Genomic DNA, 15,730 nt, shown 5'->3' with positions numbered 1-15,730 from the left:
ACAGGAGGTAATGACTCACCCCCCATAATGAGGGGTGGGATATCCTGAATATCCCGAGATGCCGGTACGCACAGCCACTCAGTCTTGTCAGGGTTGAGTCGAAGCCTGTTCCTCCCCATCCAGACCCGGACCGCCTCCAGGCACCGGGACATCACGTCGAGGGCATCACTGGGGTGGTTTAGGGTCGAAATGAAAAGTTGGGTATCATCAGCATACTGGTGATACCCAACTCCAAAACCACAAATGATCTCACCCAGCAGTTTCATGTAGATGTTGAACAGGAGAGGCGAGAGGACCGACCCCTGAGGAACTCCACAAACGAGAGGCCTCGCGGTCGACCTCTGCCCACCTGCCAACACCGACTGCGAGCGTCCCAGGAGATAGGAGAACCACTGAAGAACCGTGCCTCCCACTCCCAATCCCCTGAGACGCCGCAGCAGGATACCATGGTCGATGGTATCGAAAGCCGCTGAGAGGTCTAATAGGACTAGAACAGAGGAATATCCCCTGTCCCGAGCCCTCCAGAGATCATTCACCAGCGCGACCAATGCCGTCTCCGTGCTGTACCCGGGCCTGAAGCCCGATTGGTACGGGTCTAGATAATCCGCTTCATCCAGGACCAGAGGGAGCTGATGCGCCACCACACTCTCAACAACCTTCGCAAGAAAGCGAAGGTTGGAGACCGGACGAAAGTTATTCAAAACAGCCGGGTCCAAGGCAGGCTTCTTGAGGAGAGGTCTTACCACCGCCTCTTTCAAGACGGCGGGAAAAACTACCCTCACTCAGAGAGGCAGATATAACCGCCTGGAACCAGCCTCGTGTCCCCTCCCGAGCTGCATAAACCAGCCAGGAAGGGCACGGGTCCAATAAACATGTGGTGGAGCTCAGCCTCCCCATGATCCTGTCCACTTCCTCCGGAGTTACAGGATCGAACTCCTCCCAGGTGACATTGACAAGACCGCTCGTGTCCTGATCGTCCGATACTGCCCAGTCGGAGTCCAAACCGGTCCGAATCCGAGCGATTTTGTCCGACAGATGTTGACTAAATTCCTCGGCACGCCCCTGCAAGGGTTCCCCACTCACCTCCTGATTAAGGAGGGAGCGGGTCACCCTAAACAGGGCAGCCGGGCGATTATCTGCAGACGCGATGAGGCCAGCGAAGTAGTTAGACCTTGCTATCCTCATCGCTGCGAGATAAGACCTAATATGGGTTCTTAGTCGCAATCGGTCGGATTCAGATCGGCTGGACCTCCAAACGCTCTCTAGGCCCCGTCTCCGACGCTTCATCTCCCAGAGCTCCGCGGAGAACCATGGAGCCCATTTGGATCTGCGCCGGGTCAGGGGCCGCAAGGGTACAACTCGGTAAAGTGCCTCCGTGGCCGTCCTTTCCCAGGCTTCCACTAAGGCATCTGCCGAGCTGTGAGCTGAGGAGGCAGGTGGGGACCCCAGTGCTGCCTGGAACCTCTCAGGGTCCATTAAGCGCCTGGGGCGGAACCATCTAGTTGGCTCAACAACCCCACGGTGGGGAGTGGCAAAACGGAAGACCAGCCACAGGAGATGATGATCGGTCCATGACAGGGGCATAACAATTGGGGAGCCGCCACCAAGATCATCTAACCACCGACCAGATAAGAAAACCAAGTCAAGGGTGTGGCCTCCCTCATGAGTCGGTCCATGAATTACCTGCATCAGGTCCATGGCCATCATGGAAGCCATGAACTCCCGAGCTAACTCAGATGCTCCTCCCAGGGATGGTAGATTGAAGTCTCCCAGAACCATAAGTTTGGGAAACTCAATCACCAGCCCTGAGAGGATATCGAGAAGCTCAGGCAGGACTGCTGCTGCGCGCGACTAGGCGAAAGGGACGCCAGCAGCAAGCCCAACTGCGCCCTAGGGCCAAACCTCAATAAGAGAGATTCACACCCGACTATCTGAGGAACGGTGGCCTCCTGCGGACATAAGGTCTCCCTCATAACCACAGCCACTCCCCCACCCCTACCCTGAGTCCGAGGCCGGTGTAGCACCCGGAAGACTGGTGGGCAAAGATCAACCATGGGGATACCACCCTCTGGGCCCAACCAGGTTTCCGTGATGCAGGCCAGGTCCGCATGCTCACCCTCGACCAGATCCCGGACGAGAGGAGCCTTGTTAGCAACGGACCTGGCATTCAGGTACACCAGCCGGAGCTCAGGTGGCTGCACATCCCCGCTCCCAGAACCTTGGGTCGAAGACAGATGGTCGGAGCGCCTCACCGCTTGTAAATAGCGGAGAAGCCCTCCTGGAGGTCGATACGGCCCTCTGATCTTACACCTGCTGCCATTCCCTATCGTCGTGGGAATTGGCAATCCCACGACCCGCTCCAGAGCTCCGGGGATGACCGACCCCGGCTCCCCCTCAACGCGATCTATCCTGGGCCTGGCCTGAACAACAGTTGGCGGATTACCCCCCATCTCCAACCAACCATAACCCTCCCCCCTCCCTAACCCTACAAAAAATTTGGCTAAAAAAGTAATCAGGGGCCTCTTATTAAATTTATATCTTCGGCCCCTGTTCCTGCCCGGCCATCTCTCAGGGTCCCAGCAATTGGGCCCGTCATCAAGAGGCAGATTAAAAGGTAAGGCGGGTCGCACCCAGGATGGGGGGGCACCCCTGAGGGCGAGTAAAACCGTGCTGGAGTACCTCAAAACCATGATAATAATTGGGTAATACAGCAAAAACAGACCCAGATCAAAATAAATAAATAAAATGGGAAGATCTTAAAATGAAAGGAGAATATCCAGACTGCAAACCCAGCTCTTCTGCCACTAGAGCTGGGTAACCCCGGGACAATCCCCGTTCTCTCACAACGGTCAGAACCGGGGAGCAGCCTGAGATATACAGCCGGGGAGAGATACCGCCTAGAGCTCTCACCTCTAAGACGGAACAGATGGAAACTCATAACTCTTAACCACTCTCTCACAGTGGTTATACACCCGGCACCTTCCACAACCCAGGGGGAAAGGAAAAAGGGAGGACAATAGGGCAAACCAGTCAGCGAGATGGATTAGGGTGAAAACCCATAAAGTCACGGAATGGGGCTCAAGGATATGGTCTAGTCAGCTATAATAGCCCATGCCTCCAGATGTCCAGGCATAGAAGTCCATACTCCACCACCCAGCCATAGTCACCGTACCAAGACGGTCGCGGCACTCCAGCTCCCTCACCGCCAACTGTCCCAGACGCCAACCAGGGCCATCTCCACCACTCCAACTTAAAACGCTGACGCTGCTCCAAGCCGTAGTTCATAATAGCAGTCGTAAATCAACCAGCATCCGGCTCCTCAAGCAACTGGAAAGTTCTCCCCAAGGTCGCCAAGCTCCGTCGAGTTATTCTGGGCTCCGCAAGACTCCACCAGGCTCCCGTAACAGCATAGCCGCAGCCAGAATCAGCAAGTTGGCGGGCACGGGGTGCGGGTCTCCCAAGATCTTCCAAGACCTCCACCACACTTCTCTAGGCTTCACTGGGTTCCCAGAGCTCCGACAGCCAGCCGGTCGGTGTTGTACAAAGCAAAGCTCTACCGAGTTCTTCCGCGTTCTTCCAGAGCCTCCGGAGGCCTCCATTTGGCTTCGTTGAGCTCCGGCGGCCCGACAATCAGCTGAGCTCCCGCGGCCCTACAATCAGCTGGTCGGCGCCGCAGAGCACAGCACGGGGCTCAGCCAGCTCTTCCGGGCACGCACGGCTCTCCCGAACCTCCGAACCTCCAGACTTAGAGAGCCAACGGCAAACAGCACAGCCGCTCCCTCTGGCTTCGTTAAGCTCCCGCGGCCCCAAGCAGCTGGTCGGCGCCGCAGAGCACAGTCAGCTGGTCGGCACCGCAAAACACAGCACGGGGCTCAGCCAGTTCTTCCGGGCTTGCACGGCTCTCCTGAACCTCCAAAACTCCAAACTCAGAGAGCACAGCACAGCACTTAGAGAGGAAACAGCACAGCCGCTCCCTCTGGCTTCGTTGAGCTCCTGCGGCCCCGACAAACAGCTGGTCGGCGCCACAGAGCACAGTCAGCTGGTCGGCGCCGGAAAACACAGCACGGGGCTCAGCCAGTTCTTCCGGGCCTGCATGGCTCTCCAAAACTCCTCCGAACAGCCGGGGCCCTCCGAAAAGCCAGACAAGCAGCACAGCAGCTCCAGGAGTAACCATCAGAAGCTTTCCTCGACCCTAATCCAGACCCCCGACACAGAGAGAATGACATTCCTGTGGGGCTCCCAGGGTCGCCAAAATTGCCAGAGCTCCCCGCGGAGCTCAGCCAAGCAAGTCCGCCATCTTGGGCATGCGCAAAGGTTGAAATGAGATACACAACATTTCAAGCTGCCTGCAGGCAAAGAAAAACTGAAGCAGATAGGTGAGCAAGATAATGAGAAGTGCTAATTTTTTATAAATGGAGTCCTGCTGCAGCTATCTTCTGAAAAGGGCCAAGAATGCATTGCATGTATGTATGGTTATTGATGCAATAGTATAAAATCCCTTACTAAGCCACTCCTATAAGCAGAAAATAGAAACCATATGCTGTATTAAAGGGAAGATTGGCAGTGTAAAAATTTACATGTTTTTCTCCCAGCCATATTTTTCAGCCACATATTATTGTGTTGCATGACTACCTGAGGATAGTTTAGTTAGGGAACAAGGGATATATCAATGTCTCTGAGGCCCATTTCCATCCCTGTGAACAGTTAGTGTAGTAGACATACATTTGTTGCTGTCTCTTCACACTGTAGCTAATCCTCAATTTACAACCACAAGACGGTTGTTTTGCTCCATTTCATGAGCATTTTTTTACAACTGTCGCAAAAGTTGATCACATGACCTCTGAACACAGCAACTGTCATAAATACATTTTTTTAAAAAAGAACTTTCCTAAACAACTTGGTTATAAGCTAGGTAAACTATTTCAAACTTGTATATTAAGCTTAGATGCTACTACAATTGCAAATTAATAAGCCTATCTGGAACAGTAAATTATTGATCTATTTGACTGTCATAACTTATTTAAAACCCCTTCTATTATTTACCTGAATGCACAAGAGCTTGAAATTGAGTCGAGAGTGAAGAAGTAGTGAAAACCACAAAGCACTAAGAGGAAACTTTATTGGGCTCAGCTGGAATTTTAAATCCTCAGCAGATCTAAACTCATTCTTAGTATTAACCTATTAAGAGGGAAAGCAATTTGTTGAAAATTATATGGTAACTACTTGAGAGAGTATGTAGGGTTTAGGCCACTAGCTCTCATTAAGTAGTTAATGAGATGGTTAGTGAACCACCTACCCTTTTGAATAGTTCATGATTTTTGGCTTCTAGTATGAATATTTCTTGCAAAGCAAGTGTATAATTGGACAGTATTAATACATAATGAAGAACTTTAGGAACAGACCATTCATAGTGCATGGGAAATTACTGAGATAGATCCTTGGAAAATACACTGGTATGATTTTTAAATAAAGAACAGCAACATTTATATTGCTACATAGATAATGGAAAGTCCCTGTGTGAGAAAGATGGGCAATTCCAAAATGTGATAGACAAATAAGCCAAGCTTTCCGGTATGTTTCCCTCAGAAATATGATTGGTTCAGTACTCAGGAAAAAAAATAGCCAAGGGATCAGAGTCAATTAGACAGGCAAAATGAGGAGATCAACATGGGAGTTGAAATCAGGACTTACAAGGAAAGTCTCTGGATATTTTAAGTACTTGGACAATTTAGGCACAAACAAGTATTTTTAAATAAACAGTTTACATGGAGTCAACACTACTAGCAATTTCAATCACACTAGACTTGGTTTCGTTTACTTAGTGTGATGAACTAGAGAATAACAACAGACTTGGAAGGGATCTTAGAGGTCTTCTAGTCCAAGCCCCTACTCAAGCAGGAGATCCTATACCACTTCAGATAATGGTTGTCCAATCTCTTCCTAAAAGCCTTCAGTGATGGAGCACCCACATTGATCAGTAAACCATAGTTTATGGTTTAGTGTTATCTATGGACTTAATTACTGTGGCTTATTCTCAAACTAACACAGTATAAAAACTCAGATCAGAAAGGTTGCAGAAAATTGTTTAAATGGGTCAGTGATGGAAAACCAAGTCCCTGGTACTAGATGTCAGCTCTAGAGGATAATAGTGAAAAATATTATTACTGATTATTCCTAATTCACCAAAATGGGGGGAGGGGAACCTAATGTGGTGCTGGATTATTTGAATATTTTACATTTGGTAAAATACGTAAACCACAAATAATTCATTTTTCACTTTTTTCTCAGTAGTAAGACAACTAACACAGTTAGAGGTTGGAATGGACAAAAAGATTAGTTAGATATGAGATCTTCTCCTCAAAGTTCCTATAATTAATTAACCACAATAAAATACTCTATGTGATTAAAAGTTGAACCAGGCTTCGCACTTGGGCAATTTCCATATACAGAAAATTGTAAGCACGATTCACATCCCTTCCCTTAAAACAAATTGTTTTTCAGCAGCTCTTCAGAACACCAAAATATCAAAATACAAAAATATAAATTCTGTTAGGTAATTGACTAATGTTTCCACATGTCTTTGGGATAAAAATTAAAAGTAAAAAAATTCAGGAGTTGTTTTGTTGTATCTGGAATGCCAGTGTAAAGTATGTATGACACACAGCATGATCCACAAATTTATGTATAATAGCTTACGAATGAAGTAGAAGTGTCAAATTCTGACAGAATAGCATTTCAGAGACATTAATGTTGGACTTAACATGTTGTTACAGTACACATATAAAACAATAGGAGTGGCTGTCAGGAAAGAAAAGAGATATTCCCAGAGATCTGTTGTTTCATTTCAGTGAACTTCTGCATGGCTATTTGTCACACACTTGAGTGGGATTCATTGCAAAGCCATGCAAATTATTTAATAGCGGAGAATGAAAATTACTCTTCAGCCAGAAAATGCATGATTGCTCTTCCTTACACGGTGACTTGATTAGTATTGTAGGAAGACAGCACATACCCCCAGAGAATGAATTACTTTGGGGGATATTAAAAAAAAAAGCAGAATATATTTCTCCAAAGGAATAATAGAAAATCTTAGGCAGAAACCCCCCCCCCAAATCTCTTTGCCCCAAGCAAAGGCCAGGTCTGTAGAAATGCAGATTTGATAACTTTCAGAAAGACTGGAGCCAGGAAGCTTAGGGCTGATGGGATTAGAAAGACAAAGATCCCTAGAATCAACAAACCCTCACCCAAAATATCCAACACAGGACATAGCCATCAGCCACAGGGAAGCAGGACATGACCTTTAGGACATAGTAGGATTAACCCACCACCATTAGAATACCAGAAGGGCACACTGGACCTCAGGTCAAAGTTCACGCCACAGGAACAACTCCAAACACAAAAGCCCAAGAACAGGGGTTTTCAAACTTGGCCCTTTTATGACTTGTGGACTTTAACTCCCAGAATTCCTCAGCCAGGCACGCTGGCTGAGGAATTCTGGGAGTTGAAGTCCACAAATCATAAAAGGGCCAAATTTGAAGACCCCCCCCTGCCCAAGAAGGTATATAAACCCACCATTCCCAGCAACATGGTCAGCCACCTCAGAAACAAGAACCTTCTTTCTATAGCGTGAAAATGTATTCTCCATGAAGCAGTGTCTGCTCCAACGCTCAAATAATAACTCAAATAGCTCTCGCCCTGCTCTATATTGAATTCGTGGTCTGCCCAGCGAGCGTGCGTGCAGAAGGGAACTACGGGGAGCATGCGCAAAAAGAACACTTTCCTCCCATAGCTCCCGTAGCTTTAGCGTTCCTCTGAGTGCGCAGGCGCACGAGTGGTCCGCCAACGGAGCCCCGCCTCCTCTGGCCTGGCTGGGAGACGGCGGAGCGGCAGCCGGCGGAGTTCGCCTTTCGCTCCTCCTTCCCTCCCCGGCGGTATCTCAAGATGGCGAGCCGACGTGAGATAGGAGAGCCTCGGGCCTTGGTGATAGAAGGTGGGCTTCTTCCTCGCCCACCCTGACGGGCTTCCTTTGGCTTCTTTCTCCCCGGAGCTTCTCACCACCCTCTTCCTGCCCTACCAGGTTCTTAAGTCATGCTGCCTTCGGCTTATGGGACTTCGCATTTAGCACGTTTGGGACCTGCTGGCTAGGAGATAGGAGAAGACTGCACGTTTGAATTAGGGATACTGTCCAGTCCAGCACATTTCAGATAACGTGCTAAAGTTTGCTGGGATTACGTTCATGGGCTAGGAAATGGCTGCTGTGTGGCTGGGCTCCTGGGGTCCTGCTTTATACCAGTGAGCCTGACTTTGCCCTAGATTAAGAAAAGGCGATACGTTCCTTTTAAGGGATCCGCCTTATGCAGTAACAGGTGTGAGCATTCTTACAGGAACCTGATGGTCATGTATGATACTGCATACAGATTTCTTGTGTCGAGCTGAGACCAGGGGTCTTGAAACGTAGATCTTTTAGGACTTGTGAACTTCAACTCCTAGAATTCCTCGGCCAGCATTCCTGGCTGAGGAATTCTGGGAGTTGAAGCCCACAAGTCATAAAAGGGCCAAGTTTGAAGACCTCTGCCATAGACTAAGGAAAAGATGTGCTAACTTGTGATGTGCAGTGTGTATAGGTTTTCTATGATTGTTGGGGCTTTGACTGCTGTAACTAGTTATATTGGGTGACTATATTTGGTTTTTGTTTTTAAAAGTAAAATTTGAAGCACAGGGGCAAGCAACTGATCTTGTGCCTAATTTTTTTAAAATTTCCCTTTTGTGATAAATATTGGGAATCCTGCAGTTACATTTTTATTTTTACCAGTGGCTAATCAGTGTTTCTTACAGATGCTGAAACTATTAAATGAGAAGAAAACCGAAAAATGGCTATTTTGCAGCAACTCTCTCTAGGTAACCATCTTGTATTTCAAACTCTTCTTAGTGTTCTAGATGCAGTAATTTGACTTTTAAGTCACTTGATAAGAAAAATGTGAAATTAAATATATTAATTGTTACATATAAGCCAAATTTCTAAATAGATCTTCAAATGGTACTGTGCTTATTCAAACAGAATGAGTGTTGAATTGTTTCTACCGTTCCTAACCCAGTAATATATAACAATAAATCTTAAGAAACAAAATTAACATGGAAATAACTTCAATTGAAAAAGAAACCCCTATAACAAAAGCACAGTACTAAAATAACATTTTTATCAAGCTTAAGTGTGCACAGTATAAGTGATAATTCCCATTTCACTTAGCATTGCTGAATTTTTTTCTCACAATAGAGGCATTCACATTTATCTAATTCATGCACTTATAAGTGGGTATGAAACCATAATAATTAGGAAAGCCACCGAGCTTTAAATTTTTGAAGAAATTCTGTGAATAGGGAAAATGTAGCCCTCCTTATCTCTTGTGTACAAGAATATAATGCGCATATATGAGAAATTAATATATAATTCTAATGTTACATTATATTTTATATGCACAGGACCACAGGTTTGTGTTATTTCTGAAGTTTTGTATGCAGTTTCCTTAAGGTTTCTCCTAATATTAGATCCAGTAATAACCATATGAGATCGGTTGGGTTGCAATCACTAGTCTAAAATCTTCCAATGAACTCTAAGACCCTGAACCAGTCTCTCCCACTTACAAGTCCAGTATCTTGACCACCAAGCTATACTGGCTGTATTTTGTAGAGTCACACACACACATACACACGCACTCTTACTGTTCTGTAGGTAACAGATTAGTCTGGTTACCTTTGTTCATGGAGTGCTAAATTAAATGGTCACCTTGGCACAGGGAGCCCTTGTGCTCAGTCTTGGAGCTCTTCTGTAAAGAGGACCAACATTGCCTCAACAAAGTTGCTAAACATTTTATTGCCACAAGATCATCTCAATGTGATGAATAATTGAGTAAAGACTCAGGTTTAAAACTCACCAAAAATCTCTAGATTGACCCTTATTTAACCTGACTGTTTGAAAGATATTGGAAGGATAAAATAAGGAAGCAGAGAGAAAAACTCATATTTTCTCATAAGTACCTGCAACAGAATATGATATAATAAAAATTGGAGATTAAATTCCAGATTCAGTTCTTAGGTTAGTCAGATATTTACTCTGCTTTACTCTGCTTTTTTTAAAATCTGTAAAAAAAGAAATCATTCTAAGATTGAATATATAGTATTTTGAATATGAAAAATATTAAACAGAGAAATGTCCAACAAATGTTATGTGAAATCAGTTTCAACTACAAGAATTTAATTTATAAGCTGAACATGCTATCTGCTGATGGACATAATTCCCAAGCAGTGTTCTAGCACATGCTTGAATGCAGTAGCATAGATGTCTAGTAAGATTAGAAGGTTTTAAGCATTCATATTCTCATTTTGCCTCATTCCAGTTGCCCTGGCTAGGCTTAATTATTTTGCATCATCAATGGAATTGTTGAGTTTTAGTAGAACATTTTGTCCTTGAAGGAACTTGATTCAGTTATATTTTATGTATAACTTTGGTCCATATTTATATTCTCCCAGTCAAGCCCAGAGGGAGAAAGAAAAAAATTGAGGAAACATACGTTTGAAGCTTACTTATTGTATCTTATGTTTTTTTTTCCAGGTAAACATTATTGAAGTGCAGTGCTCAAATTCTGCAGGAAGAACTAAATTTGCCTTCATTGATCCAAGTCTGATATATACATCAGGTGGAAAGATAAACAGTCAACATTTTTTTTCACAAGGATTGTAATAAGTGTTCTAAGCAAACTTTTTCATGCTGAATTCAAAAATGAAGTCATTTTTTTTCTATCAGGCTTATTTTTTATGACCCTATTCTGTTTAATTAGTGACATTATGGTGTTTTATGTTAATTATAGTAGCATATCTGTATCAGATTTTTTAGAGTGGAGGAATTAGCACACATGCCAATTCATTTTATTTCTGCCTAACAAGCGCAACAGGGATCACCTCTAAAATAAGCACGCTATGAATTAGCTAGATTTACCAACTGCAATGAAGCTAGTCCCGTGTAGTAAGAGTTTTACTGCACCAAAGTTTCTAAAAATTTAGTGACAGTGACTAATAATAAAGATGGCACTTAGGTAAAGCAGAAAAGGAAAGCCTTCATTCTGTTGTAACATTTCAGGTTATCTGAAATGAGTTGCATTTGTTGATGCAAGGGGATCTGAACAATCTTGTTCATGATTTGAAGTTGTCTTAGAAGCAGGGTGAACATTTAAGATCAAAATGAAAGGGAATCTTCACTGTCATGATAGTTAAGATTTTTCTTTCTTTCATAGCCACCATAATGAATGTAAAACAATTTCTTCTCCCAATAAGTTGGATTAGTGTTTTGTAAAGACGTCTATTCAGTTATGGAGACTGTTGGCCATGAACACAATGTTAATCGTTGGCTCCTTGAAAGTTAATTGGAAGGCTCTTTTTCATAATGGAAATAATTTATCATCTATGTGTTAGCCCATGCTGCTAACATGAAAGAGCTGTATGAGAACATGAAAGAAAAGATCCAGTGTGAAAAACATAAATGGACTGTTTTTGGAAGTCTGAAAGTCACTGTACTTTTTTCAGCCTGCAGTTTGGATACACAAAGCAAAGTGTTTTTTCCATGAGTAGGACAGCAAAAAGAAAAAGAAAAACCCATCAAGCTCAGAAAGAATGGCCCAGACATACCTCATTTATTCACAAACAGTTTGGAGAATAACAAAGCAAGAAATTCACAAAACACTAAGCAGTAGAACATAACATGTCATTGAAAGTTCATCACTTGGACTTTTTCCCTGACAACCTCAGCATAGTCAGTGATGAGTATGGTAAATAATTTCCTCAGGATACTTGAAACATGGGAAAACCAAGAATAGTTGAGTCCCAGTATGCTGGCTGACTGGGTCTTTGAGATAAAAGCCACTAGACAATCTTTGGTGACACTCGTGCTTCAGATTAAACTGTAAATATAGGCTATTATCAACAGTAAGTTATGTATCACTCGGACACCATACCTGATAGAAAAGTTCTGAAACATTTGAATTCAGCATTAAAAACCTATGAGACTAACCAGTTTTCTTTTTTTTTTATTGAAAAGTTTTAAAATACAATTTTCCTTTGAAAAACCCCCCTTCCCCCTCCCTCCTCCCCTCCCTACCTCCCCCCTATCTCCCCCCTCTCCCTCCTCCCTCCCCTGCCTCCCCTCCCTCTACTTCCCCTCCTCCCCCCCTCCCCCCCCCCCGACTTCCCAGAGCAAAATACAAGGTACCGTATATACTTGAGTATAAGCCGACTCGAGTATAAGCCGAGACCCCCAATTTCACCCCCAAAAACTGGAAAAAGTTATTGACTCGAGTATAAGCCGATCCGCCGTTCTGCAAGCCTCTGCCGCCAGCAGAGGCTCGATCCGCCATTTTGCAAGCCTGAATACACAGGAATACCCTGTGTAGCCGAGGCTTGTCGGCAGGTCTCCGTTCCTCCTGCCGACCTTTGGGGAGGTTTGGGCGCCTCCCCAAACCTCCCCAAACCTCGGCAGGTCTCCGTTCCTCCTGCCGACCTTTGGGGAGGTTTGGGCGCCTCCCCAAACCTCCCCAAACCTCGGCAGGTCTCCGTTCCTCCGCGCAGACCTGCCGACCTTTGGGGAGGTTTGGGCGCCTCCCCAAACGTCCCCAAACCTCGGCAGGTCTCCGTTCCTGTTTGGGGAGGTTTGGGCGCCTCCCCAAACGTCCCCAAACCTCGGCAGGTCTCCGTTCCTCCGCGCAGACCTGCCGACCTTTGGGGAGGTTTGGGCGCCTCCCCAAACGTCCCCAAACCTCGGCAGGTCTCCGTTCCTGTTTGGGGAGGTTTGGGCGCCTCCCCAAACCTCCCCAAACCTCGGCAGGTCTCCGTTCCTGTTTGGGGAGGTTTGGGCGCCTCCCCAAACCTCCCCAAGCCTCGGCAGGTCTCCGTTCCTCCGCGCAGACCTGCCGACCTTTGGGGAGGTTTGGGCGCCTCCCCAAACGTCCCCAAACCTCGGCAGGTCTCCGTTCCTGTTTGGGGAGGTTTGGGCGCCTCCCCAAACGTCCCCAAACCTCGGCAGGTCTACGTTCCTGTTTGGGGAGGTTTGGGCGCCTCCCCAAACGTCCCCAAACCTCGGCAGGTCTCCGTTCCTCCGCGCAGACCTGCCGACCTTTGGGGAGGTTTGGGCGCCTCCCCAAACGTCCCCAAACCTCGGCAGGTCTCCGTTCCTGTTTGGGGAGGTTTGGGCGCCTCCCCAAACGTCCCCAAACCTCGGCAGGTCTCCGTTCCTCCGCGCAGACCTGCCGACCTTTGGGGAGGTTTGGGCGCCTCCCCAAACGTCCCCAAACCTCGGCAGGTCTCCGTTCCTGTTTGGGGAGGTTTGGGCGCCTCCCCAAACCTCCCCAAACCTCGGCAGGTCTCCGTTCCTCCGTGCAGACCTGCCGACCTTTGGGGAGGTTTGGGCGCCTCCCCAAACGTCCCCAAACCTCGGCAGGTCTCCGTTCCTGTTTGGGGAGGTTTGGGCGCCTCCCCAAACCTCCCCAAACCTCGGCAGGTCTCCGTTCCTGTTTGGGGAGGTTTGGGCGCCTCCCCAAACCTCCCCAAACCTCGGCAGGTCTCCGTTCCTGTTTGGGGAGGTTTGGGCGCCTCCCCAAACCTCCCCAAGCCTCGGCAGGTCTCCGTTCCTCCGCGCAGACCTGCCGACCTTTGGGGAGGTTTGGGCGCCTCCCCAAACGTCCCCAAACCTCGGCAGGTCTCCGTTCCTGTTTGGGGAGGTTTGGGCGCCTCCCCAAACGTCCCCAAACCTCGGCAGGTCTCCGTTCCTCCGCGCAGACCTGCCGACCTTTGGGGAGGTTTGGGCGCCTCCCCAAACGTCCCCAAACCTCGGCAGGTCTCCGTTCCTGTTTGGGGAGGTTTGGGCGCCTCCCCAAACGTCCCCAAACCTCGGCAGGTCTCCGTTCCTCCGCGCAGACCTGCCGACCTTTGGGGAGGTTTGGGCGCCTCCCCAAACGTCCCCAAACCTCGGCAGGTCTACGTTCCTGTTTGGGGAGGTTTGGGCGCCTCCCCAAACGTCCCCAAACCTCGGCAGGTCTCCGTTCCTCCGCGCAGACCTGCCGACCTTTGGGGAGGTTTGGGCGCCTCCCCAAACGTCCCCAAACCTCGGCAGGTCTCCGTTCCTGTTTGGGGAGGTTTGGGCGCCTCCCCAAACGTCCCCAAACCTCGGCAGGTCTCCGTTCCTCCGCGCAGACCTGCCGACCTTTGGGGAGGTTTGGGCGCCTCCCCAAACGTCCCCAAACCTCGGCAGGTCTCCGTTCCTGTTTGGGGAGGTTTGGGCGCCTCCCCAAACCTCCCCAAACCTCGGCAGGTCTCCGTTCCTCCGTGCAGACCTGCCGACCTTTGGGGAGGTTTGGGCGCCTCCCCAAACGTCCCCAAACCTCGGCAGGTCTCCGTTCCTGTTTGGGGAGGTTTGGGCGCCTCCCCAAACCTCCCCAAACCTCGGCAGGTCTCCGTTCCTGTTTGGGGAGGTTTGGGCGCCTCCCCAAACCTCCCCAAACCTCGGCAGGTCTCCGTTCCTGTTTGGGGAGGTTTGGGCGCCTCCCCAAACCTCCCCAAGCCTCGGCAGGTCTCCGTTCCTCCGCGCAGACCTGCCGACCTTTGGGGAGGTTTGGGCGCCTCCCCAAACGTCCCCAAACCTCGGCAGGTCTCCGTTCCTGTTTGGGGAGGTTTGGGCGCCTCCCCAAACGTCCCCAAACCTCGGCAGGTCTCCGTTCCTCCGCGCAGACCTGCCGACCTTTGGGGAGGTTTGGGCGCCTCCCCAAACGTCCCCAAACCTCGGCAGGTCTCCGTTCCTGTTTGGGGAGGTTTGGGCGCCTCCCCAAACGTCCCCAAACCTCGGCAGGTCTCCGTTCCTCCGCGCAGACCTGCCGACCTTTGGGGAGGTTTGGGCGCCTCCCCAAACGTCCCCAAACCTCGGCAGGTCTCCGTTCCTGTTTGGGGAGGTTTGGGCGCCTCCCCAAACCTCCCCAAACCTCGGCAGGTCTCCGTTCCTCCGTGCAGACCTGCCGACCTTTGGGGAGGTTTGGGCGCCTCCCCAAACGTCCCCAAACCTCGGCAGGTCTCCGTTCCTGTTTGGGGAGGTTTGGGCGCCTCCCCAAACCTCCCCAAACCTCCCCAAACCTCGGCAGGTCTCCGTTCCTGTTTGGGGAGGTTTGGGCGCCTCCCCAAACCTCCCCAAACCTCGGCAGGTCTCCGTTCCTGTTTGGGGAGGTTTGGGCGCCTCCCCAAACCTCCCCAAGCCTCGGCAGGTCTCCGTTCCTCCGCGCAGACCTGCCGACCTTTGGGGAGGTTTGGGCGCCTCCCCAAACGTCCCCAAACCTCGGCAGGTCTCCGTTCCTGTTTGGGGAGGTTTGGGCGCCTCCCCAAACGTCCCCAAACCTCGGCAGGTCTCCGTTCCTCCGCGCAGACCTGCCGACCTTTGGGGAGGTTTGGGCGCCTCCCCAAACGTCCCCAAACCTCGGCAGGTCTCCGTTCCTGTTTGGGGAGGTTTGGGCGCCTCCCCAAACGTCCCCAAACCTCGGCAGGTCTCCGTTCCTCCGCGCAGACCTGCCGACCTTTGGGGAGGTTTGGGCGCCTCCCCAAACGTCCCCAAACCTCGGCAGGTCTCCGTTCCTGTTTGGGGAGGTTTGGGCGCCTCCCCAAACGTCCCCAAACCTCGGCAGGTCTCCGTTCCTCCGCGCAGACC

General features: G+C 49.0%; 1 long non-coding RNA gene across 1 annotated transcript; it reads left to right on the top strand.

Annotated features, from left to right (window-relative positions):
- Window positions 1–7,837: 7,837 nt before the first annotated feature.
- Window positions 7,838–12,063, top strand: LOC310633878. Its single transcript, XR_014491106.1, has 3 exons — window positions 7,838–7,990; window positions 8,836–8,898; window positions 10,610–12,063. It is a non-coding gene; the product is annotated as an uncharacterized lncRNA (long non-coding RNA).
- Window positions 12,064–15,730: the final 3,667 nt, after the last annotated feature.

Source organism: Vipera ursinii (assembly GCF_947247035.1).
Source record: "Vipera ursinii genome assembly, chromosome: 2".
Taxonomy (NCBI): domain Eukaryota; kingdom Metazoa; phylum Chordata; class Lepidosauria; order Squamata; family Viperidae; genus Vipera; species Vipera ursinii.
Note: the sequence above shows the minus strand (reverse complement) of the source record. Positions and strands in the feature narration are given on the sequence as shown.